General features: G+C 47.1%; 1 protein-coding gene across 4 annotated transcripts in view; it reads left to right on the forward strand.

The window, feature by feature from the left end:
* CPVL (carboxypeptidase vitellogenic like) overlaps window positions 1–16,708 on the forward strand; it is a 392,151-nt gene that overhangs the window by 331,244 nt on the left and 44,199 nt on the right. The window lies entirely within an intron of this gene.

A 16,708-nucleotide genomic window follows, 5' to 3' on the forward strand; every position in this document is an offset into this window, starting at 1 on the left:
AGTGATAAAGCAGTGATATGTGCAAGGTGATAAACACATCAGCCAGTCAGCTTCTATCAGTTTACACATTGGAGCTGATTGGCTGGTGCATTATCACCTTGCACTTATCACTGGTTTATCACTTCCTTATGCCTTCTCCAGGGTAATACATCTGCCCCTGAGTGCTGGCTCCTGGGCTGCGGTGCCCTCCCTGTAGTATCAGCCTGCTGCTGCAGCAGGCATGGGACACTGCAGAACACCGTGGTTATCGGGGATTTCTCTGACGTCCTAGTGGATGCTGGGGACTCCGAAAGGACCATGGGGAATAGCGGCTCCGCAGGAGACTGGGCACAAAAGTAAAGCTTTAGAACTACCTGGTGTGCACTGGCTCCTCCCCCTATGACCCTCCTCCAAGCCTCAGTTAGATTTTTGTGCCCGAACGAGAAGGGTGCAGTCTAGGTGGCTCTCCTGAGCTGCTTAGAAAAAAGTTTAGTTTTAGGTTTTTTATTTTCAGTGAGACCTGCTGGCAACAGGCTCACTGCATCGAGGGACTAAGGGGAGAAGAAGCGAACTCACCTGCGTGCAGAGTGGATTGGGCTTCTTAGGCTACTGGACATTAGCTCCAGAGGGACGATCACAGGCCCAGCCATGGATGGGTCCCAGAGCCGCGCCGCCGTCCCCCTTACAGAGCCAGAAGAGCAGAAGAGGTCCGGAAAAATCGGCGGCAGAAGACGTCCTGTCTTCAATAAGGTAGCGCACAGCACCGCAGCTGTGCGCCATTGCTCTCAGCACACTTCACACTCCGGTCACTGAGGGTGCAGGGCGCTGGGTGGGGGCGCCCTGAGACGCAATATAAACACCTTAGGGGGCAAAAAATGCATCACATATAGCTCCTGGGCTATATGGATGCATTTAACTCATGCCTGTTTTTCCATAAAAAGCGGGAGAACGGCCGCCGAGAAGGGGGTGGAGCCTATCTCCTCAGCACACTGGCGCCATTTTTCCTCACAGCTCCGTTGGAGGGAAGCTCCCTGACTCTCCCCTGCAGTCCTGCACTACAGAAACAGGGTAACACAAGAGAGGGGGGGCACTAATTTGGCAGATAAATCTATACAGCAGCTATATAAGGGAAAAACACTTATATAAGGTTATCCCTGTATATATATATATATATAGCGCTCTGGTGTGTGCTGGCAAACTCTCCCTCTGTCTCCCCAAAGGGCTAGTGGGGTCCTGTCCTCTATCAGAGCATTCCCTGTGTGTGTGCTGTGTGTCGGTACGTTGTGTCGACATGTATGTGGAGGAAAATGGTATGGAGGCGGAGCAATTGCCTGTATTAGTGATGTCACCCCCTAGGGAGTCGACACCTGACTGGATGGTCTTATGGAAGGAATTACGTGATAGTGTCAGCACTTTACAAAAGACTGTTGACGACATGAGACAGCCGGCAAATCAGTTAATACCTGTACAGGCGTCTCAAACACCGTCAGGGGCTCTAAAGCGCCCGTTACCTCAGGTGGTCGACACAGACCCAGACACGGACACTGACTCCAGTGTCGACGGTGAGGAAACAAACGTATTTTCCAGTAGGGCCACACGTTACATGATCACGGCAATGAAGGAGGTTTTGAACATTTCTGATACTACAAGTACCACAAAAAAGGGTATTATGTGGGGTGTGAAAAAACTACCCGTAGTTTTTCCTGAATCAGATGAATTAAATGAGGTGTGTGATGAAGCGTGGGTTTCCCCCGATAAAAAACTGCTAATTTCTAAAAAATTATTGGCATTATACCCTTTCCCGCCAGAGGTTAGGGCGCGTTGGGAAACACCCCCTAGGGTAGATAAGGCGCTCACACGCTTATCAAAACAAGTGGCGTTACCGTCTCCTGATACGGCCGCCCTCAAGGAACCAGCTGATAGGAAGCTGGAAAATATCCTAAAAAGTATATACACACATACTGGTATTATACTGCGACCAGCAATCGCCTCAGCCTGGATGTGCAGTGCTGGGGTGGCTTGGTCGGATTCCCTGACTGAAAATATTGATACCCTGGACAGGGACAATATATTATTGACTATAGAGCATTTAAAGGATGCATTTCTATATATGAGAGATGCACAGAGGGATATTTGCACTCTGGCATCAAGAGTAAGTGCGCTGTCCATTTCTGCCAGAAGAGGGTTATGGACGCGACAGTGGTCAGGTGATGCGGATTCCAAACGGCATATGGAAGTATTGCCGTATAAAGGGGAGGAGTTATTTGGGGTCAGTCTATCGGACCTGGTGGCCACGGCAACGGCTGGGAAATCCACCTTTTTACCCCAGGTCACCTCTCAGCAGAAAAAGACACCGTCTTTTCAGGCTCAGTCCTTTCGTCCCCATAAGGGCAAGCGGGCAAAAGGCCACTCGTATCTGCCCCGGGGCAGAGGAAGGGGAAAAAGACTGCAGCAGACAGCCTCTTCCCAGGAACAGAAGCCCTCCCCCGCTTCTGCCAAGTCCTCAGCATGACGCTGGGGCCTTACAAGCGGACTCAGGCACGGTGGGGGCCCGTCTCAAGAATTTCAGCGCGCAGTGGGCTCACTCGCAAGTGGACCCCTGGATCCTGCAGGTAGTATCTCAGGGGTACAAATTGGAATTCGAGACGTCTCCCCCTCGCCGGTTCCTGAAGTCTGCTTTACCAACGTCTCCCCCCGACAGGGAGGCGGTATTGGAAGCCATTCACAAGCTGTATTCCCAGCAGGTGATAATCAAGGTACCCCTCCTACAACAGGGAAAGGGGTATTATTCCACGCTGTTTGTGGTACCGAAGCAGGACGGCTCGGTGAGACCTATTTTAAATCTGAAATCCTTGAACACTTACATACAAAGGTTCAAATTCAAGATGGAATCACTCAGAGCAGTGATAGCGAACCTGGAAGAAGGGGACTATATGGTGTCTCTGGACATCAAGGATGCTTACCTCCATGTCCCAATTTGCCCTTCTCACCAAGGGTACCTCAGGTTTGTGGTACAGAACTGTCACTATCAGTTTCAGACGCTGCCGTTTGGATTGTCCACGGCACCCCGGGTCTTTACCAAGGTAATGGCCGAAATGATGATTCTTCTTCGAAGAAAAGGCGTCTTAATTATCCCTTACTTGGACGATCTCCTGATAAGGGCAAGGTCCAGAGAACAGTTAGAGGTCGGAGTAGCACTATCTCAAGTAGTACTACGACAGCACGGATGGATTCTAAATATTCCAAAATCGCAGCTGATTCCGACGACACGTCTGCTGTTCCTAGGGATGATTCTGGACACAGTCCAGAAAAAGGTGTTTCTCCCGGAGGAGAAAGCCAGGGAGTTATCCGAGCTAGTCAGGAACCTCCTAAAACCAGGCCAAGTGTCAGTGCATCAATGCACAAGGGTCCTGGGAAAAATGGTGGCTTCTTACGAAGCGATTCCATTCGGCAGATTCCACGCAAGAACTTTTCAGTGGGATCTGCTGGACAAATGGTCCGGATCGCATCTTCAAATGCATCAGCGGATAACCCTGTCTCCAAGGACAAGGGTGTCTCTCCTGTGGTGGTTGCAGAGTGCTCATCTTCTAGAGGGCTGCAGATTCGGCATTCAGGACTGGGTCCTGGTGACCACGGATGCCAGCCTGAGAGGCTGGGGAGCAGTCACACAGGGAAGAAATTTCCAGGGCTTGTGGTCAAGCATGGAAACGTCACTTCACATAAATATCCTGGAACTAAGGGCCATTTACAATGCCCTAAGTCAGGCAAGGCCTCTGCTTCAGGGTCAGCCGGTGCTGATCCAGTCGGACAACATCACGGCAGTCGCCCACGTAAACAGACAGGGCGGCAGAAGAAGCAGGAGGGCAATGACGGAAGTTGCAAGGATTCTTCGCTGGGCGGAAAATCATGTGATAGCACTGTCAGCAGTGTTCATTCCGGGAGTGGACAACTGGGAAGCAGACTTCCTCAGCAGACACGATCTCCACCCGGGGGAGTGGGGACTTCACCCAGAAGTCTTCCACATGATTGTGAACCGTTGGGAAAAACCAAAGGTGGACATGATGGCGTCCCGCCTCAACAAAAAACTGGACAGATATTGCGCCAGGTCAAGGGACCCTCAGGCAATAGCTGTGGACGCTCTGGTAACACTGTGGGTGTACCAGTCAGTGTATGTGTTCCCTCCTCTGCCTCTCATACCCAAGGTACTGAGAATCATAAGAAGGAGAGGAGTAAGGACTATACTCGTGGCTCTGGATTGGCCAAGAAGGACTTGGTACCCGGAACTTCAAGAGATGCTCACGGAAGACCCGTGGCCTCTACCTCTAAGAAAGGACCTGCTCCAGCAGGGACCATGTCTGTTCCAAGACTTACCGCGGCTGCGTTTGACGGCATGGCGGTTGAACGCCGGATCCTGAAGGAAAAAGGCATTCCGGATGAAGTCATCCCTACCCTGATCAAAGCCAGGAAGGATGTAACTGTGCAACATTATCACCGTATTTGGCGTAAATATGTTGTGTGGTGTGAGGCCAGGAAGGCCCCTACAGAGGAATTTCAACTGGGTCGTTTCCTGCATTTCCTGCAAACAGGACTGTCTATGGGCCTAAAATTAGGGTCCATTAAGGTTCAAATTTCGGCCCTGTCAATATTCTTCCAAAAAGAACTAGCTTCAGTTCCTGAAGTTCAGACGTTTGTCAAGGGGGTACTGCATATACAGCCTCCTTTTGTGCCTCCAGTGGCACCTTGGGATCTCAATGTAGTTTTGGGGTTCCTAAAATCACATTGGTTTGAACCACTCACCACTGTGGACTTAAAATATCTCACATGGAAAGTGGTAATGCTGTTAGCCCTGGCCTCAGCCAGGCGTGTCTCAGAATTGGCGGCTTTATCCTATAAAAGCCCTTACCTAATTTTTCATACGGACAGGGCAGAATTGAGGACTCGTCCTCAATTTCTCCCTAAGGTGGTTTCAGCATTTCACTTAAACCAGCCTATTGTGGTGCCTGCGGCTACTAGGGACTTGGAGGATTCCAAGTTGCTGGACGTAGTCAGGGCCCTGAAAATATATGTTTCCAGGACGGCTGGAGTCAGAAAATCTGACTCGCTGTTTATCCTGTATGCACCCAACAAGCTGGGTGCTCCTGCTTCTAAGCAGACTATTGCTCGTTGGATTTGTAGTACAATTCAGCTTGCACATTCTGTGGCAGGCCTGCCACAGCCAAAATCTGTAAAAGCCCATTCCACACGGAAAGTGGGCTCATCTTGGGCGGCTGCCCGAGGGGTCTCGGCTTTACAACTTTGCCGAGCAGCTACTTGGTCAGGGGCAAACACGTTTGCTAAATTCTACAAATTTGATACCCTGGCTGAGGAGGACCTGGAGTTCTCTCATTCGGTGCTGCAGAGTCATCCGCACTCTCCCGCCCGTTTGGGAGCTTTGGTATAATCCCCATGGTCCTTTCGGAGTCCCCAGCATCCACTAGGACGTCAGAGAAAATAAGAATTTACTTACCGATAATTCTATTTCTCATAGTCCGTAGTGGATGCTGGGCGCCCATCCCAAGTGCGGATTGTCTGCAATACTTGTACATAGTTATTGTTACAAAAAATCGGGTTATTATTGTTGTGAGCCATCTTTTCAGAGGCTCCTCTGTTATCATGCTGTTAACTGGGTTCAGATCACAAGTTGTACGGTGTGATTGGTGTGGCTGGTATGAGTCTTACCCGGGATTCAAAATCCTTCCTTATTGTGTACGCTCGTCCGGGCACAGTATCCTAACTGAGGCTTGGAGGAGGGTCATAGGGGGAGGAGCCAGTGCACACCAGGTAGTTCTAAAGCTTGACTTTTGTGCCCAGTCTCCTGCGGAGCCGCTATTCCCCATGGTCCTTTGGGAGTCCCCAGCATCCACTACGGACTATGAGAAATAGAATTATCGGTAAGTAAATTCTTATTTTTGTTTCATTTGCCTTGGGCATGCGAAACCGAATCCTCTGAAACAGCCTCGTTTTCATACCTCAAGGAGGTTCTGGGGGAGTAAGTAAGTATTCTTAGAAGATCTTGTGCCCATCTCTTTCAGAGACATCCTGTTATTATTGTGCCAGCATCCTCAGTGGTGCCCCACAAAAGGACTTTATAGTGCTGAAACTGTGATCTCTTGTTTTGTATTCGGGTGCACTCTATACTCTTAAGCTGGGTACCCACTATACAATTATCTGTCCAATCTTGCTGGTTGGAATGAAAATCTGGTATGGTTTAGGAATAAGTGACAATCAACCATGTGCTCCCAAACACTAGAGAACGGACAAACAGTCATTTGATTTAACCAGTTTATCTGAACAAGCATTTTTGTTAATTTCCTAGTGTTTGGGAGCAAATGGTCACTTACCCCGAGCATGACCAAGGCTGCAGTAGCGCGAGAACTGGTTCTCTAGACCATTCCAATGACCAGTTAACATGTGAAATCATTCAGTGGATAGAGGTAAATTACAGCTAGAAATATGAGCTTGGTATGATTGGTAAATCCGTAAATGAGATTACCTGTGCACATTCCGACAACACATATTGTAGGCTTCCAGGTTTGTTGTTGTGCTTTGCAATTGTACAGCCAGTGGACTGAAATAAGTCTGATTAGTTAATCAAAAGTTGAGATAATTCTATAATTCCGTATGACTTTCTTTACAGATTAGGGTTACTCTTCATGTTTGCAAGGAGTATTTGGTGTGTATCTTCAGATATACTTATAGTGTTTTATTCCCTATTCTGTCTTCTTTCTGGTGACCCGGGAAACATAACCAGGATGGATAAACAATTTCTAGAAGAGTTTGTCTGTTTTCATGTTGCTGATATACATGATAGATAAATCAGAACAAGCAGATGACTGTGGCTAGGGTAACACATAAAGAAGTGGAAAATGCCTCAATTTGTTCCAATGTAGTGTAGCCCAGCTGTAGCATTCATTCAGCTTTGCACTGTTTATATCCATTCTGAGATTGTATTTCCTTAGCTTGAGAGTAGGCGTAATATAAACTGCAAGAGGTGCAGGGGGAAATACAAAGAGCCAAAACATTTTGGACAACTGCAATCCTAATTGACTGCAAACGAATATTTATTTATATTCATTTTACTTTGAGGAAAGCCTGGATGTAGGTTCTGGGAGAATAGATTAAGCTCTACCTTGCAAATAGAAAAGTCTGTCTGCGCCTTGAGTGTCATGGATGTGGTTTCTCCATCTGCAGTACAGTGTGAGCACACGCAGAGATGAGTTGCACGCCAACACCTACTGTAATTACAGAATGTGCATACTCCAACTTTCACCATCAGATATAATATCATTTAGTTTAGCCGAATTGCCCAGAAACTTGTATAATTATGCAAGCAATGAAAAACATGATTGCTGCATATTTAAAGCTGTTCTACCACCTAAGCTTCAACACAGTGTTTTAATAATTTTACCAAGTTTTGAAATGAAAGAATGACAATTGGGAATCAAAAATGCAGCAAAATATTATGGTACATTTTAAATGATTTGCTTACGGTTGTAGGAATAGTGCACTCTAATCCACTTGACAAAAGGATGCTGGAACCATTATTTATCAATCCATTAAGACCAAGCAAGTCCACCTTGGTTTTGCGTGTCCAGAGATTATTGGGCCTAATTCATACCTGATCGCTAGCAAGCAATGTTTGCACTGGTGCGATCTGATAGTCACCACCTACAGGGGGAGCGTATTTTAGCTGTGCAAGTGTGCGAACGCATGTGTAGCAGAGCTGTACAAACAGATTTTGTACAGTCTCTGCGCAGCCCAGGACTTACTCAGCCACTGCGATCACATCAGCCTCTCCGGGACCAGAATTGATGTCAGGAACCCTCCCTGCAAACGCATGGACACGCCTGCATTTTTCCAGACACTCCCTGAAAACGGTCAGTTGACACCCACAAACACCCTCTTCCTGTCTCATCTCCTTGCGATAGCCCATGCAAACGGATCCATCGCTGAGCGGCGATCCGCTTTGTAACCTGTGCAAAGCGCCTGCGGCACAGTTTGGACCTGACACACAGCAGCGATCAGGTCTGAATTACCCCCCTTGTCCCCAGACTTGTTGTGTTCTGCTCATATGTTCACCTAAGCCATATACTGCTTGTTTTGTGGAGAGAGTGGGTATTCTCTTGGCTGTATGCTCTGCCTTTTTCATATGGTAGGCTATGGAATGTGAATAACTTTTTCACTATAGAATGCTGACCCTCAAACTGAGAATGGTCTCATAACTATATCCATACTAAACAGCAACAATTCTTTCTGAGATCATGAGATCATGGCATGATAACACAATCCTGACTGCTCCGTGTCATACTGTTCTGTTGTATATAGAGGTGGTAGCGCTGGAATATTGACGTACAATTGATTTGTGTCATTTTGTTAGAATTACCACCTGCTATACTGATATGGAAGTAGCCTGGTGTACATTCACACATGACTTCTTCATGTTTGCTTTGTAGTTTTTTTTTAATTGAATAAATGACCAAATTCCATTATTTTTTACATGAGATTAAATTGATCACATTTGTATAATTTTAGTAAGGACTAGATGACTGCTAATTATGTTTTAATATGTAAGCACACGGAACTGAAATGGTGTGTACAGGTTGAGTATCCCTTATCCAAAATTCTAAATCACACATTTTTGGTTCACCTACTGAGATTAGGACATACTGTATATATTTATATTATATATATATATATATATATATATATATGTGTGTGTATATATATATATATATATATATATATATATATATATATATATATGTCATTATCTCAGTAGGGACCCAAAAATGTGGGATTATGCGAGTTATGTGAGGAACAGCGATAGCCTTTTATTATATAGGATACTTTTTTGTTAAGCGGATGATGCTTTATGTCGAACGCGTTCTTTGAAGAAATAAAGCTGGTTTTATATTTCTTAATACAGGTTGAGTATCCCTTATCCAAAATCCCACATTTTTGGGTCCCCTACTGAGATAATGACATATATATATATATATATATATATATATATATATATATATATATATATATATATATATATATATATATAAAATATAAATATATACCGTATGTCCTAATCTCAGTAGGTGAACCAAAAATGTGTGATTTAGAATTTTGGATAAGGGATACTCAACCTGTATTAAGAAATATAAAACCAGCTTTATTTCTTCAAAGAACGCGTTCGACATAAAGCATAATCCGCTTAACAAAAAAGTATCCTATATAATAAAAGGCTATCGCTGTTCCTCACATAACTCGCACAGAGGATAACATTGAATATAAGGTATGTAGTTCTCATGTTGACCGCATATAGTCTACATGGTTTGGTCTGAATGCCAATGTGTCGAAACTGATCATGTTAGAATGTCAACAACTAGAACATCCACATTTGATGTTAGGGTTAGGTTGCAATTAGGATTAGGCTCTATTAGAGAGCGCTTTATATTGAAAAACCCATTGTTGAGATATAATTGTTGACTTTCACAATGCCGACTTTCTTGCGGTATTGACTTGTTAAATGTCAACATTCTGAACATGTCTACGTCATGCTGTGGCATATTTCCAATGGGGTACATATTAATGGTCATGTGTCTACTGGTGGGCATAATAAAGTGCCCAATGCCATTGCAATTTCATAGTTCCTTAAGCAACAGAAAAGGTTGGAGTTATCCCTGAGTATAGGCTATTGTGGGTTTTACCTCAACGCTCAAGTTTTCCCTGCAGGACATGTTTTGAGGCTTTCTGTCTGTGGAATCAGCTAATGTTCTGAAAATACATTGGAGTAAATCTTCTTAGAAAAAAGTAATAGAATACTGTGACAGAAATCACATAAACGGAGTAAAATCCCAACACTCTCTTTTTATTTCTACCTCAGGCAGCATACACCTTACATGCAGGTTTTTGCAGGGCAGGTTTATAGGCAGTTCTCACAACAGCAGTATAACATTCCAGGTACTGGTAATCAAACAGTGCATATTCCTAATGGCTCCTAACGTAACCCCACACTCCCATCTATCGCCTGGGCACTAACTGCCCAGGAGCAATGTGTCCATTCACTGAACACATACTTAAAGGCAGATTACAGGTGCTGTCAATTAGCCTAGCTTCTAGCTGACAACCGATTGAGACAAAACCTGGACTGGACCCTTTAGTCCTGATGCTGTGCTAAACCTTTGAAATCCTAATGTTCCACATTAACTCCATGTGGTACTATGCGGTCACCGCCACAATACATATATGCAAGAATACGTAAACAAACTGAGTACATTGTGATACAATGCAAATATTTGGGCTGATTCAGAGTTGCATACAAGTGGGCCGCAGCTGCTTTGTGTGCTCTAAAGTAAGTGCAGATACTCTCCTGTATTCAGACTTAGGGGGTTATTCAATAAGCTGCAGTAATTAACCGTGGCTAATGGATTCCCCCCAGGCTATCCTGTTGTCCCCGAAAAGCAGGCGCAAGCCGCAGCCTATCAGGGATTTTGTTTCACCTGCCTGCCTCAGGTAGGCGAAACAAAATCCCAAATAAGCGCTGGCTTTTCGGGGACGTAAAAGTGAAATCACATAGGTTTCACTGGACCAGGTGCATTTCTGCATGCGATCATATCTGAATAGCCGGCTCACTCATGGTCTACAGCTGCCGGTGAACAAGCGACGTATGTCTCTGAATCTGTCTAGTAAAACCCCCTCTATTGCAACAGCTCTTCATGTAATAAATAAGGGTTCCCGTTCCTGCACCCACTGTACCCACCCCATTGTCCGTTTGCACATAAGAGAACTGTCCATTCATTTGTCTCCCAAAGAGTTTAAAATAAAAATTACTCTGCTCTGTGTAATGCTGGGTACACACTAGGCGATATATCGCCCATTCAAGTGAACAGCCGATATATATCACTAGGCCGTTGGTAGATATTAACACACCATGTAACTGAACGATATCGTTCAGACATAACTTGTCTGCTGTGCCGCACAGTCGAGGGCCCATATATCTGAAGATATATTGGCGCCTCTGGCTATGTGTATGGACAGTACACCTGCTGCAGGGGCTGATGTCACAGCTGGATGGGCAAATTCAAATGCTGGCCTGGCTGGGTGTCCTCACAGACACGTTGAGTGGCCGATCAGTGAGTGTGTATACTTGCCTGGATGGACAACTCTGTCGGCGTGATGGCAGCATCTGTCTGGGGTGTACCCAGCCTTAGACTAGTCTGGGGTGTACCCAGCCTTAGACTAAACGTAGTAGATTTAGAAAAGCTTCTAAAACAGATATGGTGGTGGTGTTCATATCAACCAATCAGAATCTAGCTATCATTTCTCTGACGTCCTAGTGGATGCTGGGAACTCCGAAAGGACCATGGGGACTAGCGGCTCCGCAGGAGACTGGGCACAAAAGTAAAAGCTTTAGGACTAGCTGGTGTGCACTGGCTCCTCCCCCTATGACCCTCCTCCAAGCCTCAGTTAGATTTTTGTGCCCGAACGAGAAGGGTGCAATCTAGGTGGCTCTCCTGAGCTGCTTAGAGTAAAAGTTTAAATTAGGTTTTTTATTTTCAGTGAGTCCTGCTGGCAACAGGCTCACTGCATCGAGGGACTAAGGGGAGAAGAAGCGAACTCACCTGCGTGCAGAGTGGATTGGGCTTCTTAGGCTACTGGACATTAGCTCCAGAGGGACGATCACAGGCCCAGCCATGGATGGGTCCCAGAGCCGCGCCGCCGTCCCCCTTACAGAGCCAGAAGAGCAGAAGAGGTCCGGAAAATCGGCGGCAGAAGACGTCCTGTCTTCAATAAGGTAGCGCACAGCACCGCAGCTGGGCGCCATTGCTCTCAGCACACTTCACACTCCGGTCACTGAGGGTGCAGGGCGCTGGGGGGGGGGGGCACCCTGAGACGCAATAAAAATACCTTAGATGGCAAAAAATACATCACATATAGCTCCTGGGCTATATGGATGCATTTAACCCCTGCCAGTTTTTCCTTAAAAAAGCGGGAGAAAGGCCGCCGAGAAGGGGGCGGAGCCTATCGCCTCAGCACACTGGCGCCATTTTCCCTCACAGCTCCGTTGGAGGGAAGCTCCCTGACTCTCCCCTGCAGTCCTGCACTACAGAAACAGGGTAAAACAAGAGAGGGGGGGCACTAATTTGGCAGATAAATCAATACAGCAGCTATATAAGGGAAAAACACTTATATAAGGTTATCCCTGTATATATATATATAGCGCTCTGGTGTGTGCCTCAAACTCTCCCTCTGTCTCCCCAAAGGGCTAGTGGGGTCCTGTCCTCTATCAGAGCATTCCCTGTGTGTGTGCTGTGTGTCGGTACGTTGTGTCGACATGTATGAGGAGGAAAATGGTATGGAGGCGGAGCAATTGCCTGTAATAGTGATGTCACCCCCTAGGGAGTCGACACCTGACTGGATGGTCTTATGGAAGGAATTACGTGATAGCGTCAGCACTTTACAAAAGACTGTTGACGACATGAGACAGCCGGCAAATCAGTTATTACCTGTACAGGCGTCTCAAACACCGTCGGGGGCTCTAAAGCGCCCGTTACCTCAGATGGTCGACACAGACCCAGACACGGACACTGACTCCAGTGTCGACGGTGAGGAAACAAACGTATTTTCCAGTAGGGCCACACGTTACATGATCACGGCAATGAAGGAGGTTTTGAACATTTTTGATACTACAAGTACCACAAAAAAGGGTATTATGTGGGGTGTGAAAAAACTACCCGTAGTTTTTCCTGAATCAGATGAATTAAATGAGGTGTGTGATGAAGCGTGGGTTTCCCCCGATAAAAAACTGCTAATTTCTAAAAAATTATTGGCATTATACCCTTTCCCGCCAGAGGTTAGGGCGCGTTGGGAAACACCCCCTAGGGTAGATAAGGCGCTCACACGCTTATCAAAACAAGTGGCGTTACCGTCTCCTGATACGGCCGCCCTCAAGGAACCAGCTGATAAGAAGCTGGAAAATATCCTTAAAAGTATATACACACATACTGGTATTATACTGCGACCAGCAATCGCCTCAGCCTGGATGTGCAGTGCTGGGGTGGCTTGGTCGGATTCCCTGACTGAAAATATTGATACCCTGGACAGGGACAGTATATTATTGACTATAGAGCATTTAAAGGATGCATTTCTATATATGCGAGATGCACAGAGGGATATTTGCACTCTGGCATCAAGAGTAAGTGCGCTGTCCATTTCTGCCAGAAGAGGGTTATGGACGCGACAGTGGTCAGGTGATGCGGATTCCAAACGGCATATGGAAGTATTGCCGTATAAAGGGGAGGAGTTATTTGGGGTCGGTCTATCGGATCTGGTGGCCACGGCAACGGCTGGGAAATCCACCTTTTTACCCCAGGTCACCTCTCAGCAGAAAAAGACACCGTCTTTTCAGGCTCAGTCCTTTCGTCCCCATAAGGGCAAGCGGGCAAAAGGCCACTCATATCTGCCCCGGGGCAGAGGAAGGGGAAAAAGACTGCAGCAGGCAGCCTCTTCCCAGGAACAGAAGCCCTCCCCCGCTTCTGCCAAGTCCTCAGCATGACGCTGGGGCCTTACAAGCGGACTCAGGCACGGTGGGGGCCCGTCTCAAGAATTTCAGCGCGCAGTGGGCTCACTCGCAAGTGGACCCCTGGATCCTGCAGGTAGTATCTCAGGGGTACAAATTGGAATTCGAGACGTCTCCCCCTCGCCGGTTCCTGAAGTCTGCTTTACCAACGTCTCCCTCCGACAGGGAGGCGGTATTGGAAGCCATTCACAAGCTGTATTCCCAGCAGGTGATAATCAAGGTACCCCTCCTACAACAGGGAAAGGGGTATTATTCCACGCTGTTTGTGGTACCGAAGCCGGACGGCTCGGTGAGACCTATTTTAAATCTGAAATCCTTGAACACTTACATACAAAGGTTCAAATTCAAGATGGAGTCACTCAGAGCAGTGATAGCGAACCTGGAAGAAGGGGACTATATGGTGTCTCTGGACATCAAGGATGCTTACCTCCATGTCCCAATTTGCCCTTCTCACCAAGGGTACCTCAGGTTTGTGGTACAGAACTGTCATTATCCGTTTCAGACGCTGCCGTTTGGATTGTCCACGGCACCCCGGGTCTTTACCAAGGTAATGGCCGAAATGATGATTCTTCTTCTTCGAAGAAAAGGCGTCTTAATTATCCCTTACTTGGACGATCTCCTGATAAGGGCAAGGTCCAGGGAACAGTTAGAGGTCGGAGTAGCACTATCTCAAGTAGTACTACGTCAGCACGGGTGGATTCTAAATATTCCAAAATCGCAGCTGATTCCGACGACACGTCTGCTGTTCCTAGGGATGATTCTGGACACAGTCCAGAAAAAGGTGTTTCTCCCGGAGGAGAAAGCCAGGGAGTTATCCGAGCTAGTCAGGAACCTCCTAAAACCAGGCCAAGTGTCAGTGCATCAATGCACAAGGGTCCTGGGAAAAATGGTGGCTTCTTACGAAGCGATTCCATTCGGCAGATTCCACGCAAGAACTTTTCAGTGGGATCTGCTGGACAAATGGTCCGGATCGCATCTTCAGATGCATCAGCGGATAACCCTGTCTCCAAGGACAAGGGTGTCTCTCCTGTGGTGGTTGCAGAGTGCTCATCTTCTAGAGGGCCGCAGATTCGGCATTCAGGACTGGGTCCTGGTGACCACGGATGCCAGCCTGAGAGGCTGGGGAGCAGTCACACAGGGAAGAAATTTCCAGGGCTTGTGGTAAAGCATGGAAACGTCATTTCACATAACTATCCTGGAACTAAGGGCCATTTACAATGCCCTAAGTCAAGCAAGGCCTCTGCTTCAGGGTCAGCCGGTGTTGATCCAGTCGGACAACATCACGGCAGTCGCCCACGTAAACAGACAGGGCGGCACAAGAAGCAGGAGGGCAATGATGGAAGTTGCAAGGATTCTTCGCTGGGCGGAAAATCATGTGATAGCACTGTCAGCAGTGTTCATTCCGGGAGTGGACAACTGGGAAGCAGACTTCCTCAGCAGACACGACCTCCACCCGGGGGAGTGGGGACTTCACCCAGAAGTCTTCCACATGATTGTGAACCGTTGGGAAAAACCAAAGGTGGACATGATGGCGTCCCGCCTCAACAAAAAACTAGACAGATATTGCGCCAGGTCAAGGGACCCTCAGGCAATAGCTGTGGACGCTCTGGTAACACCGTGGGTGTACCAGTCAGTGTATGTGTTCCCTCCTCTGCCTCTCATACCCAAGGTACTGAGAATCATAAGAAGGAGAGGAGTAAGATCTATACTCGTGGCTCCGGATTGGCCAAGAAGGACTTGGTACCCGGAACTTCAAGAGATGCTCACGGAGGACCCGTGGCCTCTACCTCTAAGAAAGGACCTGCTCCAGCAGGGACCCTGTCTGTTCCAAGACTTACCGCGGCTGCGTTTGACGGCATGGCGGTTGAACGCCGGATCCTGAAGGAAAAAGGCATTCCGGATGAAGTCATCCCTACCCTGATCAAAGCCAGGAAGGATGTAACTGTGCAACATTATCACCGTATTTGGCGTAAATATGTTGCGTGGTGTGAGGCCAGGAAGGCCCCTACAGAGGAATTTCAACTGGGTCGTTTCCTGCATTTCCTGCAAACAGGACTGTCTGTGGGCCTAAAATTAGGGTCCATTAAGGTTCAAATTTCGGCCCTGTCGATTTTCTTCCAGAAAGAACTAGCTTCAGTCCCTGAAGTTCAGACGTTTGTCAAGGGGGTACTGCATATACAGCCTCCTTTTGTGCCTCCAGTGGCACCTTGGGATCTCAATGTAGTTTTGGGGTTCCTAAAATCACATTGGTTTGAACCACTCACCACTGTGGACTTAAAATATCTCACATGGAAAGTGGTAATGCTGTTAGCCCTGGCTTCAGCCAGGCGTGTCTCAGAATTGGCGGCTTTATCCTATAAAAGCCCTTACCTAATTTTTCATACGGACAGGGCAGAATTGAGGACTCGTCCTCAATTTCTCCCTAAGGTGGTTTCAGTGTTTCACTTAAACCAGCCTATTGTGGTACCTGCGGCTACTAGGGACTTGGAGGATTCCAAGTTGCTGGACGTAGTCAGGGCCCTGAAAATATATGTTACCAGGACGGCTGGAGTCAGAAAATCTGACTCGCTGTTTATCCTGTATGCACCCAACAAGCTGGGTGCTCCTGCTTCTAAGCAGACTATTGCTCGTTGGATTTGTAGTACAATTCAGCTTGCACATTCTGTGGCAGACCTGCCACAGCCAAAATCTGTAAAAGCCCATTCCACAAGGAAAGTGGGATCATCTTGGGCGGCTGCCCGAGGGGTCTCGGCTTTACAACTTTGCCGAGCAGCTACTTGGTCAGGGGCAAACACGTTTGCTAAATTCTACAAATTTGATACCCTGGCTGAGGAGGACCTGGAGTTCTCTCATTCGGTGCTGCAGAGTCATCCGCACTCTCCCGCCCGTTTGGGAGCTTTGGTATAATCCCCATGGTCCTTTCGGAGTTCCCAGCATCCACTAGGACGTCAGAGAAAATAAGAATTTACTTACCGATAATTCTATTTCTCATAGTCCGTAGTGGATGCTGGGCGCCCATCCCAAGTGCGGATTGTCTGCAATACTTGTACATAGTTACAAAAATGGGGTTATTATTGTTGTGAGCCATCTTTTCAGAGGCTCCTCTGTTATCATGCT

The sequence above is a fragment of the Pseudophryne corroboree genome, chromosome 5, assembly GCF_028390025.1.
Source record: "Pseudophryne corroboree isolate aPseCor3 chromosome 5, aPseCor3.hap2, whole genome shotgun sequence".
NCBI lineage: Eukaryota > Metazoa > Chordata > Amphibia > Anura > Myobatrachidae > Pseudophryne > Pseudophryne corroboree.